This window comes from Alligator mississippiensis, chromosome 1 (genome assembly GCF_030867095.1).
Source record: "Alligator mississippiensis isolate rAllMis1 chromosome 1, rAllMis1, whole genome shotgun sequence".
NCBI classification, from domain to species: domain Eukaryota; kingdom Metazoa; phylum Chordata; order Crocodylia; family Alligatoridae; genus Alligator; species Alligator mississippiensis.
Window position 1 is genome coordinate 239,940,597 of NC_081824.1, and position 27,386 is coordinate 239,967,982.

Genomic DNA, 27,386 nt, shown 5'->3' on the forward strand with positions numbered 1-27,386 from the left:
CTAGACTATTCTTAGTAGTGACAGATAAGAGAACAAGGAGAAATGGTCTCTAGTTGCAGCAAGGGAAGTTTAGGTTAGATATTAGATTCATAGATGTTAGGGGCTGGAAGGGACCTTTCAAGATCATTGGGTTCAGCCCCCCTGCACTTGAGCAGGAAATACTGCTGGGGTCAGATGACTCCAGCAAGGTGGGCATCAAGATGGTTTTTGAAAATTACCAGGGTGGGTGACTGCACCACCTCTGGGGGGAACCTGTTCCAGAACCTCGACACTTGACTTGTAAAGAATTTTTTCCTTATGTCCAGTCTGAAGCAATCTTCAGTCGGTCTGTGACAATTCTTTCTTGTCTTCCCCTAGGGTGCTTTGGTGAACAGATGCTCCCCCAGGCCCTGACTTACTCCCCTAATATACTTATAGGCTGTAAACAAGTCCCCTCTGAGTCTTCTATTCTCCAGTCTTTCAGCCTTTCATCACATGACCTGCTCTCTAGACCTCTAATCATGCATGTGACCCTCCTTCGGCCTCTCTCAACCTGACATGTGTCACCCAGAACTGGATGCAGTACTCCAGCTGTGGTTTCACCAAGGCTGAGTACAGCAGGAGGATGACATCCTTAGTCTGGCTCCAGATGCATAAGTAGATGCATGCCAGTGTTTGATTAGCTCTGCCATCTATGGCACCACATTGGTGGCTCATGTTTATTTTGTGGTCTATCATGACACCTAGGTCTCTTTCAGTTGTGGTTCTGACAAGTGTAGCACTGCCAGCGCCTGTATGCGTGTTGGGGGTTATTTCTCCCCAGATGGAGCACTTTACATTTTTTCATATTAAATGTCATCAGGTTAAGATTCACCCACCTCACAAACTTATCTGGGTCAGCTTGTTTTGACAGCTTGTCCTCAAGTGTGACCACGCTTCCCCATAATTTGGTGTCATCTGCAAACTTTACCAGTTTGCTTTTTATACCTGAATGCAAATCATTGATGAACCTGTCGAATAACACTGGTCCAGGTACTGAACCCTGAGGGACGCCACTGGTTATCTTCCACCATGTTGACTCAGTTCCATCAATCAATACTCTCTGGGTCCTACCTCGAAGCCAGTTACCTAGCCACTGGACCATAAAGTAGTTGAGGCCACATTTTCCCCATATTACCATAAGGGCATCATGGGAGACTAGGTCAAAGGCCTTTTTGAAGTCCAAGTATATGACATCAACTTCATTTCCCCTATCCAGGTAGTGAATTACCTGATCATAGAAGGAAATGAGGTTGGTCAGGCATGACCTTCCTGCAGTGAAGCCATGTTGGCTATCCTTTAGGATACTGCCTTCTGTTAGCCTATCAATAATGGATTCTTTGATAATTTTTTCCAGGATTTTACCAGTGATTGAGGTCAAACTGATTGGCCTGTAATTCCCTGGGTCTCCTTTCTCCCCTTCTTGAAGATCAGCACCACATTGGCCCTCTTTCAGTCTTTAGGGACCTCTCCTGAGTGCCACGACTCTTCAGATAACTTTGCCATAGGTAGCACAATGATGTTGGCCAGTTATTTTAGAACACCCCTGGGTGTAGTTCATTCAGTCCTGCTGACTTGTAGATATTCAGCCTCTCTAGGTGTTCCCCCACAAGATCTTTGCCACCTATGGGAGGGTGATGACCCCCACCTTGTTCATCCTGTATCCTGTGAAGCAGGATAACACCCATGGACTGGTGGAATACTGACACAAAGTATTCATTTAGGATTTTGGTTGCATCTTGAGTGTCGGATTATCAGCTGTCTCATTTCATTCATCAGGGGCCTCATGCTTTCCTTATTTTTTCTCTGCCTTCCTACATATCTAAAGAAGGATTTTTTGTTGTCCTTGATTCCAGTTGCCAATTTGTATTTGGCTTGTGCCTTTGCTTTCCTAATCTGCTCCCTACAGGTGCGAGTTATTGCTGAGTACTTCTCTTTGGTGGTTATTTCTGACTTCCATCCCTTGTAAGCTTCTCTGTCAACCAATCTCCTAAGCTTGTGGAAGACAATTTTCCTAAAATCAGGGATTTCTACCCTACTGACTGTTTTCCCTGACTTACGGTGGATGGAGAAAGTGATCATCTCATGGTCGCTGTCTCCCATTTTTCTTTTGATCCTCAGGTTGCTCACTAAATATTTGGCCAGAACCAAGTCTAGGAGTGCCTTGTCCCTGGTCAGCCCATAGACTTCTTGAGTCAGATAAAGCTCTTCCATGCAAGTGAGGAAGCTTTATGAGCAATTAGATATTGCAGTGTACTCATCCCATGAGGTTTCTGGGTAGTTGAAGTCACCCATGATGACCACACTCCAACAGCATGCAGCTTCTGCCACTTCTCTAGAGAATTCCAGGTTAAGCTCTTCCTCTTGGTTTGGAGGTCTGTAATAAACTCCTACAGTTAAATCCCATTCTCCATGCTCTCCCCATATCTTGACCCACAGGGTCTCATGTCACCCTTCATAGATTTCATAGATTTCATAGACATTAGGGCTGGAAGGGAACTTGGAAGATCATCGAGTCCAGCCCCCGCCCAAGAGGCAGAAAGTCAGCTGGGGTCATAGGATCCAAAGAAGATAAGCATCCAAATTTCTCTTGAAGGCGTTCTGTGTAGGTGCTTGAACCACCTCAGATGGCAGGCTATTCCAGACCCTGGGGGCTCAGACAGTGAAGAAATTCTTCCTTATGTCCAGCCTGAAATGGTCTCGCAGGAGTTTATAACCATTTGACCTTGTCATCCCTTGGGGTGCTCTGGTGAACAATCATTTCCCCAGATCCTGGTGAGCACCCCTGATAAACTTATAGGTGGCCACCAGATTGCCCCTGAGCCTGCACTTTTCCAGGCTAAAGTGTCCCATAGCTTTTAGCCTGTTGTCGTAAGGTCTCTTTTCCTGACCTCTGATCATGCATATGGCTCTTCTTTGGACTCTCTCAAGCTTCTCCACATACTTCTTGAATTGTGGAGCCCAAAACTGGACACAGTACTCCAGCTGAGTTCTCACCAAGGCCGAGTACAATGGGAGAATGACATCCTGGGATTTGCTTGAGAAGCATCTATAGATGCAAGCCAGCATTTTGCTCACTTTACTAGCTGCAGCATCATATTGAAGGTTTATATTCATTTTGTGGTCAATCATGACCCCCAAGTCCATTTCATCCATAGGGCTAGCTAACGTAGAACTGCCAAGCCTATAAGGATGCTGTAGGTTTTTCCTCCCAAGATGGAGAACCTTGCATTTTTCAGTGTTAAACACCATCAGGTTGTCATTCGCCCATTTTCTGAGCCTGTCAAGGTCAGCCTGAATCGCCCTCCTGTCCTCAGGTGTGGATGCTTTACCCAGAGTTTGGTATCATCAGCAAACTTCACCAGTCTGCTTCTGACTCCAATGTCCACATCATTAATGAAGATGTTGAACAATATAGGTCCAAGGACAGAGCCTTGGGGGACACCACTGGTCACAGGGCACCATGACAATTGACTTCCATCAACCACCACCCTCTGGGTCTGACCATGGAGCCAATTCCCCAGCCAGCAGATTGTGGTGGACCCAAGGCTGCAGTTGGCCAGTTTTGCCAAGAGGTGAGCGTGGGATACCAGATAGAAGGCTTTTTTGAAGTCAAGATATATGACATCAATCTTTTCTCCTTTGTCCAGGTGACCTGTCCAGGAAATAAGATTGGTCAAGCAAGACCTACCTGCAACAAACCTGTGCTCGCTATCCCTCAGGATGTTGCCATTGGCCAGTCCATTAAGAATGGCCTCTTTAATAATCTTTTCTAAGACCTTCCCCGGGATAGAGGTCAGGCTGATGGACCTGTAGTTTGCCAGATCCACTTTCCTCCCTTTCTTGAAGATAGGCACCACATTGGCCCTCTTCCAATCTTCACGCACTTCACCAGAGCACCAGGAGTTCTCAAACATCCATGCCAGGGGCTGGGCTATGATGCTAGCCAGTTCCTTGAATACCCTGGCGTGTAGATTGGCAGGGTCAAGAAAAACTTCCTCACAAGGGGGATAGTAAAGCACTGAAACAGGTTACCCAGAGATGTTGTGGAATCTCCATTCTTAAGACCTAGCTAGACAAAGCCTTGGATGGGATGATATTGTTGAGGATGGTCCTGTTTTGAGCCAGGTTTTGGATAGGTGACCTCCTGAGGTCCCTTCCAACACTAATTTTCTATGATTCTATGATACTTTTTTTTACCATCAACACAGGCTCTTACAGTTGACTTATCCAGCACTTTTGGAATATGAAACAAGTCTTACTAGCTTCAATGTTCATTGGAAGCTGGTATAAAATGTCTCTAGCCATGCTTTTAGATTTTTCAACTATATCTTTTTAAACATATTTTTGTATAGTACAACAGGATTCACCATCCTGGCACATTGAAACAAAATCTAATCTAATAATGAAAGCCTAAATTTTAACAGGAGCTCTCCTAGCATTCTCTGCACCCAAACTAAAAGTCAACTGGGCTTCATCCCAATCAGGAGCCCTGGCACACAAAATCCACATTTCATCTGAGATCACTCACGCTTATTTATTTATTTATTTTATTAGATTAGAAAATATAAGTGACCCTGCTCATAGATTCATAGATATAGGGTCAGAAGGGACCTTGCAGATCTTCTCGTCTGACCCCCCTGCCCTGGGCAGGAGAGAAAACTGGGCTCAAATGACCCCAGCTAGGTAATCGTCAAGCCTCCTCTTAAAGACTGCCAAGGTAGGAGCCAGCACTACTTCCCTTGGAAGTTGGTTTCAGATCCTAGCCTCCCTGACCGTGAAGTAGTGCCTTCTAATGTCTAGTCTGAACCTACTGTCTAACAACATATGGCCGCTATTCCTTGTTACTCCGGGAGGAGCTCAGGCGAACAAGGTCTCTCCCATTCCCCGCTGGGCCCCCCTAGTAAGTTTATAGATGGCCACCAGGTCCCCTCTCAGCCTTCTCTTGTGAAGCCTGAACAGGTTAAGGTCCCATAGCCTGTCCTCATAGGGTCTGCCCTGCTGTCCCTGGAACATGCGAGTGACCCTCCTTTGGACCCTCTCAATGCTGTCCACATCCCTCCTGAAGTGCAGTGCCCAGAACTGGATGCAGTACTCCAACTGCAGCCTGACCAGTGTCACATAGAGTGGGAGGATCACCTCCTTGACCCTGCTTGTGATGCATCTGTGGATGCACAACAAGGTGTGGTTAGCCTTACTGACCGTGTCCTCGTATTGGTGGCCCATGTTCATCTTGGAATTGATAATGACTCCAAGATCTCTTTCTGCCACTGTGCTTTCGAGAAGAGAGTTCCACTGCCTATAGGTATGCTGCTGGTTCTTACTGCCCAAGTGCAGCACCCTGCACTTGTCAGTATTGAATCTCATCCTATTCTCATTTGCCCACCCCTGTAACCTGTCCAGGTCCAGCTGTATCCTGTCCCTCTCTTCTAGCATGCCCACCGCACCCCAAATCTTGGTGTCGTCCGTGAATTTAAACAGGAGGCTTTTCATCCCCTCGTCCAAGTCACTAATAAAGAAATTGAACAGTGTGGGCCCAAGGACCGAGCCCTGGGGGACTCCACTGCTCACATCCCTCAAGGTCAAATATGACCCATCCACCACCGCTCTCTGAGTGCAGCCCCTCAGCCAATTTGCTATCCATCTGACTGTGTAGGCATCAATGCCACAGTCACCTAGATTTTTAATAAGAATGGGGTGGGAGACAGTTTCAAAGGCCTTCCTGAAGTCCAGAAAGACTACATCCACCGCAACACCTGCATCCAATGATTTTGTGACCTGATCATAGAAGGCAATAAGGCTGGTCTGGCAGGACCTGCCCCTAATGAAACCATGCTGGTTGCCCCTGAGCATCATCCCCACTGCTGGCCCTTCACAGATGTGTTCTTTGATAATCTTCTCAAAGAGTTTCCCCGAGATTGAAGTAAGACTAACGGGCCTATAGTTGACCGGGTCCTCCCTCCTCCCTTTTTTAAAGATGGGGACCACATTGGCCCTCTTCCAGTCATCCAGCACCTGGGCAAAGCACCATGAGTGCTCGTAAAGCCATGCCAGGGGCCCCACGATAACCCTGCTAATTCCCTCAACACCCTGGGATGGAGAGCATCTGGACCTGCTGATTTGAACATGCCTGGTCCCTCCAGAAGTTCTCTAGCCCGGTCCTCCCTGGCCCTAGTCCTGGTGGAGTCTTTCCTGAGTCCATCCCGAATCTCAGTGGGGGATTCCCGGTGCCTGCAAAAAAAAATGGAGGCAAAGAAATTGTTAAAAAGGGCTGCTTTTTCCTCTGGTGCAACCCCCAGATTGCCTAGCGTATCCAGCAGGGGCCCCACATTATCCGGTGCCTTCTTCATACTCCCTATATATTTAAAAAAGGACTTTTTGCTGTCTTTGATCCTTGATGCTAGCTCTAGTTCTGTATCTGCCTTAGCTTTCCTAACAGCCCCCCTACAGACCCGAGTGATGGAGGTATACTCATCTTTGGTGATAGCCCCTCCCTTCCCCTGAGTGTACACCTCCTTTTTGGCAATCAGGCATTCCTTAATGCCCTTGGTGAGCCAGGGGGGCTTTTCAGCACTCTTGCCACTTTTGATTCTCATAGAGATTGTCACCTCTTGGGCTCTGAGTATCGTTAAGGAACAACCACTCATCTTGGGCACCCAGCTCCCCTACTCTCCAGGACCCCAGTGCCTCTCCTACCAATCTCCTCAACTCATTGAAGTTGGCCTTCCTGAAGTCAAGGGCTAGTGCCTTGCTGCAGGCCCTTGTCACCCTGCGCTGGCTGGTGATTTCCAGCAGGCGATGATCACTGTCGCCCAGGTGGTCAAGAACCTGGAGTCCCCTCACCAGGTCATCACCTATAGCCAGGATCAGGTCCAACAGGGCATTCCTGCTGGGACTGTGCACCTCCTGGGTTAGGTGGAGGTCCTGTATCTCAGCAAGGAACCTTCGCGAGCATTCCAAACTGGCTGACTGCTCCTCCTAGCGGATGTCTGGGTAATTTAGATCACCCATGACAACTACATCCCTTGCCTTAAGTGCCTCTGCAAGCTGACCCAAGAATTTGCTGTTCAGCTCTTCCCCTTGGTTGGGAGTTCTGTAGTAGACCCCCACCATTAAGTCCCTTTCCCCATGACCCCCCCTGTATTCTGACCTGTTCACTGTGATGGAACCACAGATTTCCCCTTCCCAAAGGGGAAATTCTCATTGGGCAACAAAACCAAACTCCCTCTTCGTCCCTTTTCTTCTGTCCATATGAACCTCATACTCTTGGATGCCAGGAAAACTGGAGTGGCCCTCCTTCAACCAAAGCAGCCTTGAGTATAATGGCTAGGTCATTAACTGAGAAGTGGAAGATGTAGGTTTGAGTTTTTTCAAGCTGAGGTGGGCCTAGATCTATGGCTTCTAACTTTTGGGCTGCATACTTTAATCACTAGGCTACTGAGGAAAGGATGCACCCCACAAAATGTATGGTCTCCACTGAGCTTCATGCTCCCATCAGTGTAAATGAGGTAGTCTCTGTGTGTACACCTTCCTTTGTGTGTGCAGGCTTCTGAGATGATGGAATCACCTAAGGTGCACCCATGAATCACACTTCTAAGCTCTGAGGAAAAGGAAAAGTTCAGACAGAGCTGTGCCTGAAATTTCTTCTTGACTTGTGCTGAGGATAGGTGATCTGCATTGTCCTTCAGAGATATGCCCGACTCTCCCCATTGTCTGCAACTGACTGTATGAGAATCCTAGGTGCTGATAGTTGCTCATCTGGGGTGCTCTGCTGGGGCAAGGCATCCACATTTTTAAACACTGGAGTGCTTCAGTGGAAGCACCTACAGAGCAGTTTAGATCTGGCCCAATGTCCCTGCAACCGCCAACTCTCTCCTTGGGTTGTAATTAAGTGGCAAATCATACATTTGTAACTGAAAAAAAATACTCTTTGTCTCCTCAGGGGTGGGAGTTACCCTTCTGGCAATGGTAATAAGTGTTTTTAGCTAACAGTGGTCAACCATACGTGAATATATGAAGCTCTTTACACTAAGGCCAAAGCTTCCTTCTCTGTTTCATAATGCCGGCGTTCAGCTTTGTTACTGCCCACAGTGCACCAGTCTTCAGTTTGGACCATACTATTTTCAAAGGACTGAACAATACCTTTCTTGGAGGCATCTTTCAACAGCTTCTGCATTTACTGTTCTATTGCCTCTGAGGGCTTTTTCACTAACTCCTGCAGTTTCTCAGACTGATTTAAGATTTACATCCCATGCCTGTTGGGCATTTTTTCTTGCACAACAGCAGTCCCAGTGTACTGATTCAAGCAACAAGACTAGGCACAAATTTCCCTATGCAGTTCACCATTGTAAGGGATATATATACCCCTTTCTTGTCTATGGCGGTAGGCATATCAGCAGTGGTTTCAGCCTTACTATGACCAACCTGTACACTTGGCTTTTGCAAACTACTGTACCTGGTCTGTTATTCCCAGTTTTAGCCTAGCAGCTCCAGATCTTTCCAAAGTTGCTTGCATTTGAAAGTGCTCTTTTACTGTTTTCCTCCCAGATTCAAATATCAATTTTCAGGCCTTTGTATTCTCTCTACCATTAAAGATTTGTTGCATTGTTCTTGTGAAATACCACACATGCTGAGGACAACCCAAGGGACAGAAAAAGTATCTCCCAAAGTTCTCTGTTTTTTAAGGGTGCTTATCAGAACCCTGTTGATTCATCCATCATAGAATATATTTTGCATTGTTTATACTTTAATATTTTCCCCTGGAAGGCAGGCATATTCAGTTCTGCTGACTCTATTCAAAAGACTTTTTTTTCTTTTTTCTGCAATGGCCAGTGAGTGCACTGATTGTTGGGTCAATTAGGAATCCCAAAGCAATGACTCTCTTCAGCTCCCTATTAGACTGCCTAAGAGTGAGAAGATTTTTCCTAGAAATATGAATCATGGGATTTCTGGGATCCTTCATCATTCTGTGCAGAGCTTTCCCATACTTCAGGAACAGTCCTTTAGCTCCTCCTCAGCTGTTTTAGTTCCAGGGTGCTCACTAAAGCATGCATCAAGGGATAGGCACGCTTCTGACTCCATACTATGTGCATCTTCCCTTGCTTCTATTATAAATTCCATGATTTACTATTTGCTATTTGCCATTTGCTATTTGCCCATACACCTAATTCACATGCATCTTTTGTGGGGATGAGGTTTCTATTATCAGGTTTTGGTTTTACAAATTTACTTACTACTATTGATGGTCTTTTTTCCCTATTACAAATAGTGCTTCTGGCAGCATAACAGGTTGTACAATAGGAGTCATCTTAAAAGTCTCATCTGCTGTAAAGTTAGCAAGCTGTTCATTTTGGACTATAGCAGTATCATCCCATTGCTCCAACAAGGATGAACTGGGGTCTCCATTACCATCTTCTTTTTCAGGGTGAAAAGGTAATTTTGGTCTATTTTAATTTCAGCCCATTTCTCCAGTCCATTCTAAATCTTATTCCTACCCTCCAAAGTGTCAGCAAGGCCACAAAGCTTAGCATAATCTACAACTTTTTCATCCTGCTGCTGTCTGCAAATACTAGTAGAGCAATGGACAATAATGCTGAAAATTGTGTGATGCAGATGCATGTTCCCCAAGAATTAGTCACACTCCACCTGTTTCCCCTGCTTTGGGAGGAAGGTACCTTGGCCAGCCCTATCTCCTACATTTCCCCAGTGCACTAGGAAGCAGAGCCAAAAACTTACCCAGCTTCCACCTTGACCTGGAGGCAGACAAACAGGAAGAAACAGTTGAAGTTTCTCTTCTCAACACTCAATCATCATTTTCTGTTCCTAAGACCCAAGAAGATGCATGACTGGTGACTTGTAAGTATCTTGTAATGTTCCTCTTGCAACTGGAAGGCACTGCCTAGGTTCATTCAGGTTGGGTTTGTGTGGCAGGAGGAGGGGGGTGAATTCAGGTGTCTGAAGGAGGGATGCCATGCTCTTTCGTTGGTGGAGGATGAAGGGTTTATGCCATTCTCTTTTGGGGTTGGATAGCTGGTAATGTAGCAGGTGCCAAACTAATTTTTTGCTTCAAATGTTTGTTAGCTGGCATGGGCAGTGGCAGCTAGGGTCACAGTTCTGAACCAGGCACTTGTAAGTTTTGGGAAATATGAATGGTGCCCCACTCTTGCAGGGTTTGTTTCTGTGCCTGCAGGCATTTTCTCCACTGCAGGGTGAGGGGTGGGGGGTGGAGTTTCCCCAAACCTCCCCACCCCCCACCAAACCAGAGATGAGCCTATGAACTTTACTTCATTCACCTCCTGGACACTAAAAATCATAGAATAAATATAGACATTGGATTTATGACACATTATAACCTGCCTGACATTTGACTCCCCAGATATTTAACTATTTGACTCCCCACTATTTAACTACTACATTCATCCCACTTCTCCCCTCCACCCAGCCTGTCTCTCACCCACTGACTCCTCAATTTACATCTTCACTGATTGCCTGTCTTGTATGCGTACCAGCCCAGCCTCTGGCTTCTTTACTTTTCATTCCATCCAGGAAGAGCACACACCAACTGAAAAAACTTCCTCAGCCTGATGAAGGGTTTTTAAAACTGAAAGCTTGCGTAAATTTTTTTTCCTCAGCTATTTAAGTTGGTCTAATAAAAGATATCAGATTCACCCAAAGAACCTTGTCTGCCTATGTCCTTAGACCAACACGGCTGCAACCTCCCCCCCACCCCCAAACCAGGAAAACTCTCTTCATTTGTTTACCAGATATCACACCTGATGGTGGCTGGGCACATGTCCCCAAACCTCAGCCCCCAGCTTGCACTACAGCAGAATGCTCAAGGGATACGTGTTGCAGGCAGCGTCGCTCCTGAGAAAGCTCAGTGGAGGCCTTGGTGGAGTTGTCATGAGCCAGGGGGTGGGATGAACTCTGGGAGTCATAGACTTCATAGATTTAATAGATTTTAGGGTTGGAAGGGACACATTAGATCATCAAGTCCGTCCCCCTGCCCTGGGCAGGAAAGAGTGCTGGGGTCAGATGACTCCAGTCAGGTGTTTGTCTAATCTCCTCTTAAATACCTCCAAGGAAGGGGACAGCACCACCTCCCTTAGAAGCATATTCCATATTTTGGCAACCCTCACTGTAAAGAATTTTTTCCTGATGTCCAGTCTAAATTTGCTCTCCCTCAGTTTGTGGCCATTGTTTCTAGTTACCCTGATAGGCACCGTGGTAAACATTGTATCCCCTATTTCCTGCTGTCCCCCCCCCCCCCCCCCCCCCCCCCGTTGAGTTTGTAGATGGCCACAAGCTCACCTCTCAGCCGTCTCTTGTGGAGGCTGAAGAGATTCAGGTTCCTCAATTGGTCCTCATAGGGCTTTTTCTGTAGGCCTTTAACCAAATGGCTGGCCCTCCTCTGAACCCTTTCCAGGTTATCTACATCCCTCCTGAAGTGCAGTGCTCAAAACTGGATGCAGTACTCCAGCTGCGGCCTGACCAACACTGCATAGAGGGCAGTGCACTGCATCACCTCCCTAGACCTGTTTGTGATGCACCCATTTATTTAAGAAAGAGTGTGGTTAGCTTTACTTATTACTTCATCACATTGGTGACTCACGTTCATTTTGGAGTTGACTACGACTCTGAGATTCCCTTCCACAGTTGTGCTACAGGCTACAGGAGTGTTGATGATTCTTCCTCCCTAGGTGCAACACATGACACCTATCTTTGTTAAACTGCCTCCTATTCTGTTCTGCCCAGTTCCCCAGCCTGTCCAAATCTGCCTGGATCTGTTCCCTGCCCTCTTGTTTGTTTACTTCCTTCAATAGTGTCATCTGTAAGCTTGAACAGGGTGCTTTCTATTCCCATGTCCAAGTCACTAATGAAGATATTGAACAGTACCGGTCCCAGGACAGGGCCTTGGGGGACTCTTCTGCCCACATTTCTCCAGGTAGAAACTGACCCATCCACCAGCACTCTCTGGGTGCGTCCCATAAGCCAATTTTCCACCCACCGAACTATGTAATAATCTACATTGCAACTGTTTAGTTCTGATGACAGAATGTTGGTTTCAGAGAACCAACTTGCGACAAGTCAGATGCCTTCTGCAAGAAGGTGCTAGGCCACATGGAGTGGTTGGTAGACATGGCCACATGGTCCCATGTTGATTCCAAGAAGTCACAGGACTTGATAAGTGATGTCTTGAAGCAGTTGCCGAAGTTCCTCTTTAAAAAGTGGGTACTACCCGTAAAAGGACAAAGTAGCTCCGCTCAACTTGCCTCTGTCCAGGAGGTAGCCAGAAGCATTACAGCTTAACCTGTTCCCTCAAACACAGTGCAGTATTATCCTGGCTTTCTGCATCTGGCTCCATAACTTTGAAGGGATGGCAAAATTGCCCTGTCACACTGCTGAGTTGGGGAGGGGAGTTTCATTCATTTTTTGGTTTTACTTTTTCCCCATGTTTCTGCCTGACACTTTTCCTGGGTGCTTGCTGCATGGGGCGAGGTGGGGGGGGGGGGGGCAATCTCTCATGCAAAGGTACACAGGGGGGCTGCCTGGGTCACCCGTCACAAGTCTGGCTGGCCTGCACACCAGCATTTTACCATGGCAGCACCCACTCTGCAAAGTCACTTTGGAGGCCAGGTTGTTTCTGATTTGACCTCCGTCAATTTGGAGAAGGGAAGCATCCTAACATTCCCATCAAGTGTAAGTGCTGTGTTGCCTCTCACAAGTCTGGTTTTCACACAAGCATTTTGCCAAAGCCAGACACTTTGCAAAGCCACCCAAAGTGGCTGATCCCTGCCCAGTCTTTCATGCCCATGGCAGGGGGTGGGTTGGCTGTGTCACCTCTCACAAGCCTGGTTTGCACACAAGCATTTGGCCAAGGCACTTTGCAAAGGCACCCAAAGGGAATAATCCTTGCCCAGTCTTTCCTGCCTATGGTGGCAGGGTAGCTGTGTCGCCCCTCACAAGTTTGGTTTGTACACAACCATTTTTCCAAAGCCAGATACTTTGCAAAGGCACCCAAAGGGGCTCGTCTCTGCTCAGTCTTTTCTGCCTATGGGCTGGGAGCGGTGGCTGTGTCATTCCTGACAAATCTGACTTGCACACAAGCATTTGGCTAAGGCAGGCACTTTGCCATGCCACCCAAAGGGGCTGATCCCTGCCCAGTTTTTCCTGCCTATGAGGGGGCTGGCTGTGTTGCTCCTCACAATCTGGCTTGCAGACAAGCATTTGGCCAAGGCAGGCACTTTGCAAAGGCACTTTCCCACCTTTTTTCATGCTCTTTTCCAGCCTGGCATCAAATTGTCTGGTGTTTTTTTAATGCCAAAATGAGGAGGGTGGAGGATGAGTGTGGAACCTGCGCCACTCAAGACCTATAAATTGGGGGAGCAATGGGCAATCATTGAGAGAGGTTTGAGGTGCCTGAGAGACAGCAGCACACCAGAGGCAGAAGGACTCAGCCCAGTTGGGAGAGTTGCCCCTGAGGGGCAATGGAATATGAATGCAGTGGTCGAAGAGAGTGCAGGCAGCTGAAGTTGGGTGCAGTGACACTTGGAGTGCAGGATGAGAGCTGCTTTGCAATGTGGGTCTTGAAAGAGGACATCGCAACGTGCTTCACAAGTGGCACTTTTACACATTGGTAAATGACACCTGACACTTGGCTGTGCCCTGGGTTGGGGGAGAGCAGGGTGGTAAGGGGCATTGTTTACTTCAACTTTCATGTCAATTGGGTTAGTGGATTTTTGGGTCATGAAGGAAGGTACATGAGGTGCAAAAGAGGTCCACACAGGAGGCACTGCATGGTGGTTTTCCAATAAAAATTCCTATGCTCTTTCTATGTTCCCTCCCTCCTATTTTTAGCTCCCATTGCTACGCTGCATGCTGCTTCTGCTGGTGACAACAGGCAAAAGAGAAGAACCCATTTACAAAGCCTGAGAAGGATGCCTGACACCACTTCCTTCTGTATTGTCTCAACTGGCAATGCTGGCAATGTCACACTGCCAGGTGCCTATCGCTACTGGTATTATCCTTAGATTCATTATGCTCAAAAAAATTGCATGAGAAATGAGCATTATGATTAGTTTCGGTAGTAAACAGTGCATGTTTAAAAACGTACCCTCTCTCCACCATGATGTACAGAGTTTACAGACAAAAAAGAGGCCTTATATTTCATTTTAATATTAACATGCTAGTATTTATCCATGATTACAATGTTTTTGTCTCTGGTCAAGCTAAGAACAGTCTATGCTGTGTGTGTGAGCCATCCTTCCAGGGCTGACTGTTGCTCAGCCTACCAACCTACAGTGTGCAAGATTTTGAAATGGTAAAAAATTACAAATATTCAGGTAGTCCAACCAGCTACTTACTCAAATATCCTACATTACTGTTTTGAAAGATACAATGTTCCTTTTATTTTTATTTGGCTTATAACCCCATTTTTTACTTAAATGTATTTCGTGATGTAGGCTCAGTGTACTCACAAGATACAAAGGAGCACAAAGTCATTTATTGGTGCTGGCTGGGCTAGAAATGGCTGAGTGTTGCCAAAGAATTAGAATGCAGTATTGGTATTGGGGTAATGTCTTTTCCTAATATTAAGCAGTAATAACAACAATAATAATAATGTGGGACTCCTCTGGTGCCTGACCAAAGATCTGGGGTGCTGGACTGGGAGCCTATTTCCTAATGATTGTGCTCTTTTGTATCTTGTGAGGACAATGAGCCCAAGTAATGTAACTGATAATAACAATACTCCGGGCACCATGTCTTAGTAATGATTGTGCTCCTTAGTAGCTTGTGGAGTGCAACCATCTCTGGTCTGTCTATTACACTATACATTTTTTAAACATATACACACACACACACACACACACACATATATATATATATATATATATATATTACACACTATAAGTCCTTTCTACTGCCTACTTGGTCTCAGATCCCTATTGGGTCTATAATTTTAATGACACACATTCTGCATACGTGTCCATATCTAACTTGCTCTTGTTTGGGTTTATTAAAGGAAAGAGTGTCTTCAGAGAAAGGGCAATGGTTACTTAGAGTAAATCTTCATTCCAGAATTAAAATATTCCATCCCATTCTCAAAAGTTATAGCCCCATGAAAAACTGCCCTCCCTCCTGCTTGCCTGCTGCTTGGCTTGGCTAGGTGCATCTTAGCATCCAGGCATGGTGCTTGGGCAAAGGGCCTCCCTCCTGCTTGCCTGCTGCCTGGCCTGGTTTGGTGTGTCTTAGCACTAACCACAGTGCTTGGGCAAAGGGCCTCCCTTCCTCTTCACCACTGGTATCTTCATTTCAGAATTAAGATATTCCACCCCATTCTGAGAGGTTACAGTCCCATGGAAAACTGCACCATTGCTTTACCATCAATCAGAAAATCAATCAAATTAATCAAATTAATCAGTCTAATCATCAATCTAATAATCAATCTAATAATCAATCCCTACATTTTCTAAAGTGCTCATAGACTACTGTAGTATGCGTGCCTTTAAAAATCAGTTTTGCTACAATACAGTTTTTCCAAGAACTTTTTTTTCCCAGATCGTCTTTGGTCTGGTTGTAATTTTGGAATTGGTACTGACCACAAAGATGCTTCAACACTTGACTACCAAGGACACTCTATCCCCTCCCCCCCCCCCCCTCCCCAGTTTGCAATATGGGTTGCTCCTACATTTGTTAAGTGCAAGGATAACTAACTAACATTTCAATTTCCATTTCAATTCCCATCAAGGGACACCAAGCCTACTATTGAGACTCCCTTGAGGGCACCTAATTTATTGTGATTTAGCAATCAAAAAATCTGTCAATCATAGATGGTACTTCATGCTGAGGAGGTCCTACCTTTTGAAAACATACCTACACACATACATACATAGATACTAGGGGTGTGCGAAGCGGGCTCTATTCGATTTGGATTTGGCCCGAATCAGGGACAGTGATTCGATTAATTAATTTGGATCACTGTCCCTGATTCGATTTGGCTGAATCTGAACCTGAAGATTCAATGCTGATTTGGAGAATCAGTGATTCAGACAGACACAGCTTTAAATGTTTTTTCTACATACCTTGAAGTACCAATGCATCTTGTGAACACTGTGATGCTGGGGTGCATGGAGCATCCCACAGGAGTGTTGTGGGGCCCTCCATATGCTCAGTGGTGTTACACCTCAGCTCTGTATTCTTGGGCAACCCTGGCACGGGATGCAGTCTGTCTGACTCACAAAGGACTCATCCCCCCCCCCCCCGCCCTCCCCTCCTCTACATAAACGAAACTGATTAAGATGCAGTGAGAGACGCACCTAAAACTCTCCAGATAAGGGTGATAAGAGTGAACAACTGCCCTCGGTCTCATTTGCATCTGAGATGGAACCAGATGACCATTCATTTACATGAGAGATGGAAAACAGAAAGCCTGAAGCAGAGACTGCAGTGAATTCTGGGACCAGAGAAGCAGGAGAGCACTGCATGATGGGGAATCTGTGCTTCCAATGTTAATCAACCCATGTTCACACACACCCAGCTCAGCATTTATCAGACCAGTTCTAATCTGGATTTGCTAAGGACTTTTCTCCCCCCCAGACACACACGCACAGCTCTAAGTTTAATAGGCATCTCGGGCCGTACATTCCCCGGTCCCACTATGGGAGGCCTATTTAAATTTGATTGACTAAAACTCGGTTGCCGGGTTAGGGAATGCTGAGGCAAGAGACCGAGTCCGAGGGGGTATGGGCAACATTTGAACAATGGTTAGGGGTTCATCACAGCATCCAGCCTGCTGGAGCCCTAATCCCAGGTGTTGTTGTATCTTTCCCGAGATGACTGGTGGAAGTCCTCTCCACAAAAGGTTATGAGCACCCCAATAATTGCTTTACATCTGGAAAAGTCATGCTAAGCTGAGGCTTGTGCACAACAAGTAAAAATCCAAAATCCTGATGCTGCAAGCTATCTATTGTTCCTGAAGAAACCATGAGATATCCCATCAGGATATCTGCCATCCATAGGAATCTCAAGCTGGCTCCCAAGTATTTGGGTTACTCCCTAATCTTAAGTGTTTCCTGATTATCAATCAGTTTCCTGAGATGGTCCAAACCAGATAACCCCTTGTCAATAGAAAAGACAATGATTTACACTACTGAGGGTGCTTCGAAGCAGCTGAACTGAGGGTATAAAAATCTGTAAGTGTGTGTGCTTAAAAAAAGAAAGAAAGAAAGAAGAAGAAGAAGCAGGAGGAAAGAAAGAAAAGGAAAGAAGAAGAAGACTCCTGTGCTGACACCATCACCTGTCATTCTTGGGACGCTGGAAGAACAGATCGTCTCTCTCTTCAAGGATTGTGCTACGGACTGTGCCTGTCAGCTTTGTAGCCTGAGTACCGTGGATTAGGTGAGATTACAGCGTTCTCTCTTCTCTCTAGGCATAAACTTCTGAACCTGAACTGTATCAGTTAAGCTTGAGCTAAGTTTCCCCAAATACTTAGTGAAACCAGGGTAGTATTGTCATTGTTTGTGTTTGTTTTTCTTTTGCATGTCTATTACTACTAGTACTATTATATATTTCATATGCTTAGCAATAAATAACTTTTATAGGCAAACTGGTAGTAATTGGGTATATTTTTCCTTCTCTGCTTCTTTTTCCTCCTGTGCTCTGCAGCAACGCTTCTTTTACCTATGCTAAAGATCCCTGTGAAGCCTAAATTATTGTGGGGTTTGCTCATCAAGAGGCCAAAGATTGGGACGTGCTGAGTTTGAAACACATAAGGGGATCAGCTTGTACAGGCTGATTGACCCAGTTTGACTCAGATGTGCCCTTATGAACTGAATGCTGGCCCATGAGGGTGTCAGCTGGACACCCAGCCGGATTCAGAGGGATTCTGTTTACCTGTGTGCTTGTGTTTGACTGCATTTTATTGTTGCTCTTATGAACTGATTCTTGGCATATGAGGGTGTCAGCCTGTCCATGCTGATCAGCCCGGCCAGGTCAGGCGTGTCACGTTAATGTGTGTGTGTTTGTGTGTATGACTGATTTGGTGACTAGAGGAACCCAGTCCCATTGAGATTGAGTCCTGCAAGATAGCTCCACTGGGGGTGAGGGCTTGCAGAAGGGAGAAATACAGCTCCGTATAGTAACACAAGCAGCACATTGACAGAATCACCAAGACCCTAGAAACTATCCCTAATAAATGAGCACACCCCAAAGTAATGGGCAAATTTGGTAACAGTGGTGAACCCAGAAGTGGACCAGAAGTACTTCTGGGTCTGCTGGGGGGCTTCCCCACACCTCAGCGATTGGCTGTGGGGGGACCCTGGGTGCCTCCCCAGACCCAGGAGGCACCAGTCACTGAGCTGGGAGGGCTCAGGGGAGGTCCCCCATGTGCTCCCCAGTGGACCCAGAAGTGGACCAGAGCATGCTGGGGAGCCCCCCACACTTCTGTGGAACACTCCATCCACCCCAGCATTGCAGCATTCATGATCCTCTTGCTACGTAGAGGTATGTAGAAAAAACATTTAAAGCTGTGTCTGTGTTCAAATTGCTGAATCTTTCCAAAACTATCCAAATCAATTTGGAGGGTTCAGATTCAGTTTGGAGAAATTAAAGGGTTCTCTGATTCAATTTGGATTCAGAGATTCAGCCAGTGAATCGGGCTGAATCTCTGCCAAATTAAATCAGGGACCGAAGCTTCGCACAGCCCTAATACATACATACATGGACACACATGCTAATCAAGCGACGTTCTCATCAAGGGAAAAATCTGTCAGTTTAGAGACAGTACTCCTGCTTGGTCTCAGGGACAGGGCCTGCCTGCTTTGAATTCAGGTGAGGTGAGGTCCCTCCTTTTTCACACACACACACACACACACACACACACACACACACACACACACACACACACACACACGTTGAGGGCATCACTATTTCAGCTGTGCTGTGAATAACAGTTCAATTTCTTGTGATTATTTCAGTTGTGATATGAATAATATTTCAAGCTATTGTGATTCCCATTGGAAATAACATTTAAATCTATTGTGATTTCCTAATCAAAATAGCACTTACATACATACATACACACATGCACACTCACACTAATTTATTGTGATTTAGCAATCAAAAATCTGTAAATCGAAATCTGTGAATTCCCCCCCCCGGGCTAGTTGGTTCTCTTTCCTACTGCATACTGATCATGTCTCAGCAAATGAACAAGCCCTTCACATTGGTAGACTTGCCATATGGGTTGCTTCTCCATTTCTTAAGTGCTAGGGCAACTCGTATTTCAATTTCTTATGATTATTTCATCTGCAATATAAATAACATTTCAATCTATTGTGATTCCCCATTGGAAATAGCATTTCAATCTATTGTGATTTTCCAATTAAAAATCCATAGAGACATTTGTTTCTCAGTGAATGCTTGGATTCAGACACATGCAAATCATTTATGTTTTTACTATTGAAAAGAAAAATAAAAAGGTAAATAAAAACCTTAAATGATTGTTAAAAAAGAATGATTCACGTGACTCCTGTCTTTTATGAAACTACATGCAAAGCTCTGAGCAACAATTTGCAAAGCTGTTCCTGAGCTGTTGCTGAGCACCAGCAGTTGACAAGGACCCCAATGACACTATTCCATCCCCACCTCCCCCAGCCAGTGACCACTACATTGCCCAGCATGCATGCATGCAGCTGCCTCATCATGCCCAAGAATTAGGCTCATAATACATGGAAGAGTTGCTAACTGTCCTCTTTCAAATGTTAAGGAAGGTTCTCCCATGCCTCCTGCTGCAGTATTGCAGCTTGCTGCTTTTTCTTGTCTGTCAGACTTGGGATGGGGCACTCTCTGTTGGGGTGGAGGGGGGGCAAGTCTTTCTTGAAAAAAGGTGCTGCACCCTCAGATTTGCCAGGATTGTTGTACATTGGGATTAGGGATAAACCAAGCATTGGACAAGCATTTGACCTCCCATAACAGTCCACCCTGCAAATTTTTCTAGTGATGTCATCACTCCATAACCCCCACTCCCAAACAAAGGATCCCCATGCTGTGATGGGTGGGTGCGGTCATCAACTCTCCCACCCCACCCAGCCCAGAACAGCATGGACTGCCATTCATGCCAATCTGCCTATGAAAGAAAACACTCCACACAACTGACAAAATGTCAAATCTTTATTTTATAAGTAAGGTGCATTTACATTATTCATTTTATCAAAAAGGCATCATTTAAAAAAAATTCTAGATAATAAGTGAATTAAAGAACATTTCAAAAATTGTTCAATTAATAGAAAAATTGGAAAATAGAAAAAAAGTACAAAAACAATGTTGGGATTTTCCTCTCCAGCACCTCTATAACTTTACAGTAGGGCTTCAACTTCCACTTCAATGTTTTGACAGAACAGTGTTTCATTTCGAGTTTTGTTTCATTTCTAAATCATTGTTCTGTTCCCTTTGGTTGAAACAGTTTTGCTGTTTCAACTCTGTTTTGAGGTTTTGCTCATAGGTTATAATGGAGAAGCATGAAACAGCTTATAACTTTGTGACTTCTTGTCTCATTCTGATGAAACTTTCAGAGATAGTAGCCCCTTCTAAGGGCATGAAGTTTGCCAAGTTTCAGGGAGATCAGTGCAGGGGTTTCTAGGAAACTGTACATGAGGCTGCTGACCAGTAGAAGCTGGGGAGCAGGAGCAGCACCCTGGGATCCAGAAGGCAGATTGGGGGCCCACAGCCCTGGGAGGAGTCCAGAAGAGCCCTCTGAAGCTCTCCCAGGGGTGCGGGTGGGTCCCCAATCTGCCCACCGGATCACAAGTGGCTGCTCCTGCTGCATGGGATGCAGTGCTGGGGAACTGAGCCTGGCTGGGGGAAGTTCCTCCCCCAGTCGGGCTGAGTTCCCAGCCCCTTGCAGCACTGGGGAACTCAGCCCAGCTGGAGGAGGCTCTTCTAGCATCCCGGCTGAGTTCTCCAGTACTGCAAGGAGCTGGGAACTCAGCCTGGCTGGAGGAGACACTTCTCTCAGCCAGGCTGAGTTCCCCAGCACTGGAGCCACTGGGAACTCAGCCCAGCAGTGGGAGGCACTTCCCTCAGCCAGGCTCAGCTCCCAGTGTCTTGCAGCCTGCTGGTGGTAGGCGCCGGCTCTGTCCATGGGGCTGGCAGAGCCAATCAGGGCGCAGCCTGGTGCCAGGAGGCAGGCAAAGCCACCGCTGCACTTTGATCAGCTCTGCCAGCCTCATGGAGTGCAGTCTGTTGGCAGGAGGCAGGGAGAGCCATGGTTGTGCTCCCCATTGGGCTGAGCCACATGGGGTTGCAGCCCTGGCTCTTCTCTGTCTCCCACCACCTGGCTGGCTGCTTCAAAATTCTAAATGTTTTGACACTATTTTGAAGCCCTTTGTTTCATTTCAATTTCACCATTTTGAGCTCAAAATGAGTTGAAACAGCGTCCAAATGAAACAGCCGGTAAAATTTCACACAGCTCTACTTTACAGCATACTATACACACCATAAAACACTATATAGATATACTATACACTATTTAACAAGAAAAGCTTGCTTCTACTGGATGTGGATTGATGCTTTCCTTAATGATGGTTTTCGATTTTGGATTTCGAAAGTGTTCTTCAGGGAGTGGAAGAAAGAAGAATGGGGTTTTGGACCACAGTCCCAACATCACCTAAAGACCCCTACCCCCAAGGTCAGAGAGACATTTGTGATGTTACCTATATATCACTTGGGATGCTGCATATTGGGGGGGGGAGAGGAGGCGAGTCTGCCACGCAGCATCCACTGGCACTATTCGTTGTGGGTCTGGAATGGGAATGTCAATTATAAGAAATAGGAAGGTTTGAAATATTGAGGTGTTACGGGGTACCACACTCCAAACATAATTTTGAACACAACTCTGAACACCGTGGTGGGCATAGCTGGGGGTGGTGCTGGTGGGGGAAACCTGAGCATGGTGGGGGGAGCACATACAGTACCTCTGGTGGAGATACAGGCACCCCTAGCAGAGGGTTGTATACAACAGTAACACTACTTAGCAATATGGGTTGCTCCTCCATCTCTTTCTTTATTCCTGTATTAATTATTCTGTGCCCCCACACTATGCCCTGACTACCTGTGGCCAGCTGTGGGAACAGGGGGAGGGAGGGATGGCAGAAAAATAAAATAAAACAACAGAGGCACCTACTGGCCAAAAGCCTGAACTACAGAATAGATATGGTGATGTAAGCGGTGGCAATGCAAACTAAAACATGTCCAAGTATCTTTAGTGTAACGCTTCAAAAAGACTTTTAAAGTGGCGGGAAATCCCGCTCATGCAAACACAAACACAGTTGCAGCTGCTTAAGTGGGAAATCTCGTGGCGTGTACAAACATGGCATGTACTTCAGTGCCAAGACCACTAACTTCAGTGCCAACTCCCTGAACATGTAGACACCTGCCATAAATTGCTTAATGCACATTAGCTTAATGCTCATTAAATTTAGTCATGCTTAAATGCACGTTTAAATGCACCCATACTAAACTTAATGCACTGTAATCATGTTGTATTAATGAATGTGTAGATGAGCCCAGACAGTAGTAGGTCTGGAAAGGCTGCTCCTTTCTCAGTTTACCCACCTGTAACATTCATTAACTCCCCTGTGACAGTGTTTAAGGCAAATACAGTTTGACCCTTCATGAATATGAGAAACAAGTTTCAGACAAGGGATTTTCTATGAACTATTTGAAGTGATTTGCTACTCACAGTATACAGCTGCTCAATATCTCGACTATTTCTTGACTGTCTGGCAAATTAAAGACACCTGAAATAAAAGAGGGTTTTTTGTGTTTGTTTATGGGTTTTGCAAGCTTTCGGATGAATAATCTATTATTTATGTTAAATTTTAAAAAGTTCTAAGGTTTGTGAAAAGTTTAGTGAATGCCTGGAAGTTGTTCCTGAAGCCAGATACACAAAGGAACAAATTGAATTTAAGTATCAGATTGCTAATCGAGTTTGACTCTGCTCAGCAAGCTCTAATTGACTTTCAGTCAACACCAGCTAATGATCTAAAGGCCAGAGACTCCTGCTCCCATTTATCCTGAGCCAGCGTTCTGATTATTAGGCTGGAATCATCCACAACGATTTATGGAGGAGTGTTCATGGTTTATCAGGCCCAAATAAAAGGGTAGGGGTCTGAAATAGTTACAGCCCATATTTATGCAGAACAGGAAGTCCATAAAATAGATAGGAGCATGTCAGTGGACAGCTCTCTAAAATGGACAGAAGAACCAATGTACTTGTTTGGAAGTGGGATTGTGTCACTATAGACCAAATCCAGTTCTACCTATTTTGGAGGGCCTAAGTGGACTTAGGCACCCAAGTGTGATTCTAAGTCAAGTCAAGTCCTAAATATACATTAATGAATCTACTTTTTAAATACACATCATCTCATTTTTAAGGCTGTCACAAAAAGGCAGCAAGAAGGAATGTGACCTTTTGCATTACCTGTTTTTCAGGGATTTGAGCAAAGTGGAATAGACTCACACTTCCCTTGCTTGGTCTGAGGGCCTTATGGCTAAGGGCAAGCAAAACTCGGAGGCATCCGAACCTGCAGCCTGCAGGCTTGGGCCTGCAAGTAGGATGCCCGCCAAAGGTTTTGAAAACATCTGAAGCCCCAGGTGTGAGTGGAGGATGTTTGTCAGTAGAAGGGCCATTTATGGTTCTGGACTCTTGGATTTGGAATTAGTTTTGGCTAATTTGGCCTCAAATAAAAATAAAAAATAAAAAAAATAGACTCACACTTAGGCACCTAAATCCACTTATGCCTCTGATAGGTAAAATAGAATATGGCCCCATTCCTTCTTTGCTTGTTCCAGGAAATGGGTTGCAGTGTTTTGCACATGCCAGACTTGTGGGAGCATGGATATGGCGAGACCGTAAAAAATAGTTGCAACAGTCAAAGCAAAAGGAAAGAAAGGCAGAAGTGAGGATTTCAGGAGATGTGGGTGGTACAGTGAAGAGGGAGATGAGAAAAGTGAGTTTAAACCATACAACCCACACAAGCCAGGAATAACTATCTGTTTTGGGGATAATAAATGCACCAATTTAAAAGAAGCTCACATCTGAATGCCTCAGAATGACCTTGGCTCTGCCTTGGCTACTAGGCTACTTTGATGCACATACAATCCATGCGTGCACGGATACACACACAGAACCAGAGCATAAGATTCCCCCGATATTAATGTACAACAAGTTATAGGAAGAGTTTGGATCTTTCTCTGGATCAATATTAGTCTACCTAGTTATTATCATAGTTACTCTCCTTTCTTGTTGCTATGCTGAAGTATGATGCTTCATAAACAATAATAATAATAATGGCATTGTGTTACTGGTTTCTAAGATTTAGTTTTTCACCCATTTTAACTAGGGCTTTAGTAGAAACCGATGGTTTTTCGGGATTCAGAATATGGTAGTGCAGATGACCAGAAAGACCCTGGTTTAAGACTTGGCAAAGACTGTTACAAGAGCTCAGAATGTAGCTGAAGGAGTGAGTTCACAATACTGGAGAGAACACGAGTTCTGGGCTCTGGGCTAGGACAGGGGAGGGTCACCTCACTGAGGAATGCTGGAACATGCTTTGGTTTTTTTTTCTTCCACTATTTCTGGCTGTTCCAAGGCTATAAAATCATGTCATTTAAAAGGAAAAAAATCCTGAAGCACCACAAAAAAAATGGAATCCAAACTGACTTTCCAGTAACAAACAGGTCAAGGACAGCCAACTGGCACTACCACTGAGCAGCTCCCTGAAGTTCTAATTATCCGCTTTTCTTGTCCAACCCTCGTAAGCCATCTAATAGTGCTTCTGCAAAAAGCAATTAGACAGAGTGTGGGGAACATCTTGACTCTCTAAAGTTATTTATAAAATTTAAATCTAAGCCTAATTGTAATGAGCTTCAATCCATGAGAAGTGCAACGGGGCAGACTTCATTTTACTCCACCCAAGACTTTTCTTCTAGTCACATTTTCAAGAAAAGAGGATAGTGTTTATATTAGGTCTGCCTTTTCTTTTTGACATTTCAGTGCTTTGAAATGAACAAAGAGTGCAAGAAAACACAAAAGGAATTTCTCTGGACTGCAAAAAGCGCTAAGCCTAACACAATGGTATCTAATAACAGTAATGCCAGTGTGACTGGCTTGGAGCCAGGGCCCATACTGACTTTAGTGCTAAACACAGCAAGACATGCTGGGGCCTCTTTTTTGGCTAAGTCTGAAGCATTTTGCCTAACACCCAGCACACATTACACTTGACACGTATGCATAGGGAGAGACTGTGAGGTCTGAACATAATGGGATATCCGTCTGCAAGTCTCTCTTTCTCCAGTGTGACTCCCCCCGCCGCCATTCCCCTGTCCCCTCCTTGTTATCCTCCTTCTCTGAAGATTAAATTTTCTATAAAATTCACACTTTCCATCTCAACAGCCAGAATATATGAACATGAACCCAGTTCTCAGGCAGGATTAGGCTGGAATGGAGACCCTCCACCACTGTTGTTGCATACAGACTTCTTAGAGATGAAAGGGTCAGAGCATGAAGTATAAGATTTTTGCCCTACACACCACATGAGACTTCTTTTTCATGAGGCTGAGGTGGACAGACCCCTGGACAGAGTAAAACTAGGTGAAGGCATGAAGGAAATAGGCAGCAGATGAGTGAAATCTTATTCAAATTCGGATGAGGAGCTGGGAGTTGCTTTTCAGTGCTTTTAACGCTGAGGGTAGACTGACAGATAGAGTATGACCTTTAAACAGAGGCCACTACCATAAAATGCCCTTGATATTCTCACCCTTAAAGCATTTCCTGCTTCCAGAGGATGAAGAGAAAGTTCCTTTTCCATTCCCTGGATACTTTCCAGTCAATGAAACACTAAACACTATAAGCAGCAACTGTGGAAAAATACCACCAGCACTTGGAATGGAGCAAAATTCTCCTTTGCCTTTGCCAGAACCAATGCAGCCTGAGCAAATGGGGACCAGACTTAAAAAAAACCACAGTGACCCCTGTTACATTTACAGATATGTGGGCAATATGGATGTATTTCTACCCCCACAAATACAGTCTCTCACTTGCTCTGTATGATGGAAGTCATTCTGTGAGCAGGAAGAGCACTGCTTTCCTCAAGACACAAGTCAGCTACAGAGGATGGTTTACAAATGCAAGCAGCAGGTTTGATATACACTTCATGGAACCACCAATTCAGGTCCCAGCAGAATCCAATGGGCTGTTGATCTTCTGACAGTTGAGTTGTTGTTGATACACACACTTATTGTGTGTGGTTCTTTCAGAAGAGGCCTTATGGACCAAGCTCATAGCTGGTCTCTGTGGAAAGTAAAGATCTCACAATGTGACTGCTAAGAGCTGAAGTTTCCTTTGCTAATTTTTTTCCAAGCTCTCTTCTGCACTCTTGCACACTCTGCTGCATCTCCGTTAGTTGCTGCCCTCCAACCCACAGATACCTCATGTATATGAGTCTGTGAGGTGACACTTGGAAATGAATGGTACTGTGGAAGTGTCAACAATATTAAAAATTAGCACAAAACGAAGAAGCCTGTTGTTTGAAGTCCTCAAACTTCTCTGTTTTTTTTAACAAAATAGGAAAATAATTAGGATACAACATAAAAAACAACAAAAGTTGTTTGGTGAACAACATTTTTGGTGAACAAAAGTTTTTGTTTCATAAAAAAGTATTAGTGCTGGTGACTATCGTTCTTCTGAAATAAATGCGTTTTGCCAAAATATTTTTTCCCAAGTTAACTGTTTCAGCTTATATTTATGAAAAACATCCGATTTAGGTTTTTTTCAGTTTTTGACAACAACATTTTCCCACTTTGTGATTTTCAGTTTTTGGATATTGAAGATTTTCTCACCTCTTCTGAATTTCCAGCTTCTTTTTTCCCAACTGGAAAGAAAGAAAAAATATTAAAAGGGAAACAAAAACACATTATTACCCTTTTTATTTTTTTAACTAAGATAAATATGGAAAAAACTTAATAAAGAAAGAAAGAAAGTGATAACATTCTCTCACTTCAGTTTCTCTGCCTTTTCATGTGACAAAAAATAAAAATGTGAGAAAGTACTCCCCACACACATTTCCTTATACTATTTTTCCTTTTTCAGTTTCTTTGCCTTTTCATATACAAAATTAAAAATGTGTGAAAATACTTCCCCACCCCCCCAGTTTCTTACACTATTTTTCCTTCTTTCCTATTTTCTAGTGTAGAAAAAAGTGGAGAGACAGAAAAATGTGTATTTGCCACAATCTCCTTTTTACCTTTCCCCTCCTTCTTTGAAAGAAAATGTAATAGAGAAATATTAGAAAAAACAAAAACTGAAATGA

The 27,386-nt window shown here is 44.8% G+C and overlaps 1 long non-coding RNA gene across 1 annotated transcript in view; it reads right to left on the reverse strand.

Annotated features, from left to right (window-relative positions):
- Positions 1–20,174: 20,174 nt before the first annotated feature.
- The window catches only part of LOC132247679 (uncharacterized), a 30,819-nt gene continuing 23,607 nt past the window's right edge, over positions 20,175–27,386 (reverse strand). The window contains exon 2 of the long non-coding RNA XR_009458963.1: positions 20,175–26,948. This is a non-coding gene — a long non-coding RNA (uncharacterized LOC132247679). The remainder of the gene's footprint in view (positions 26,949–27,386) is intronic.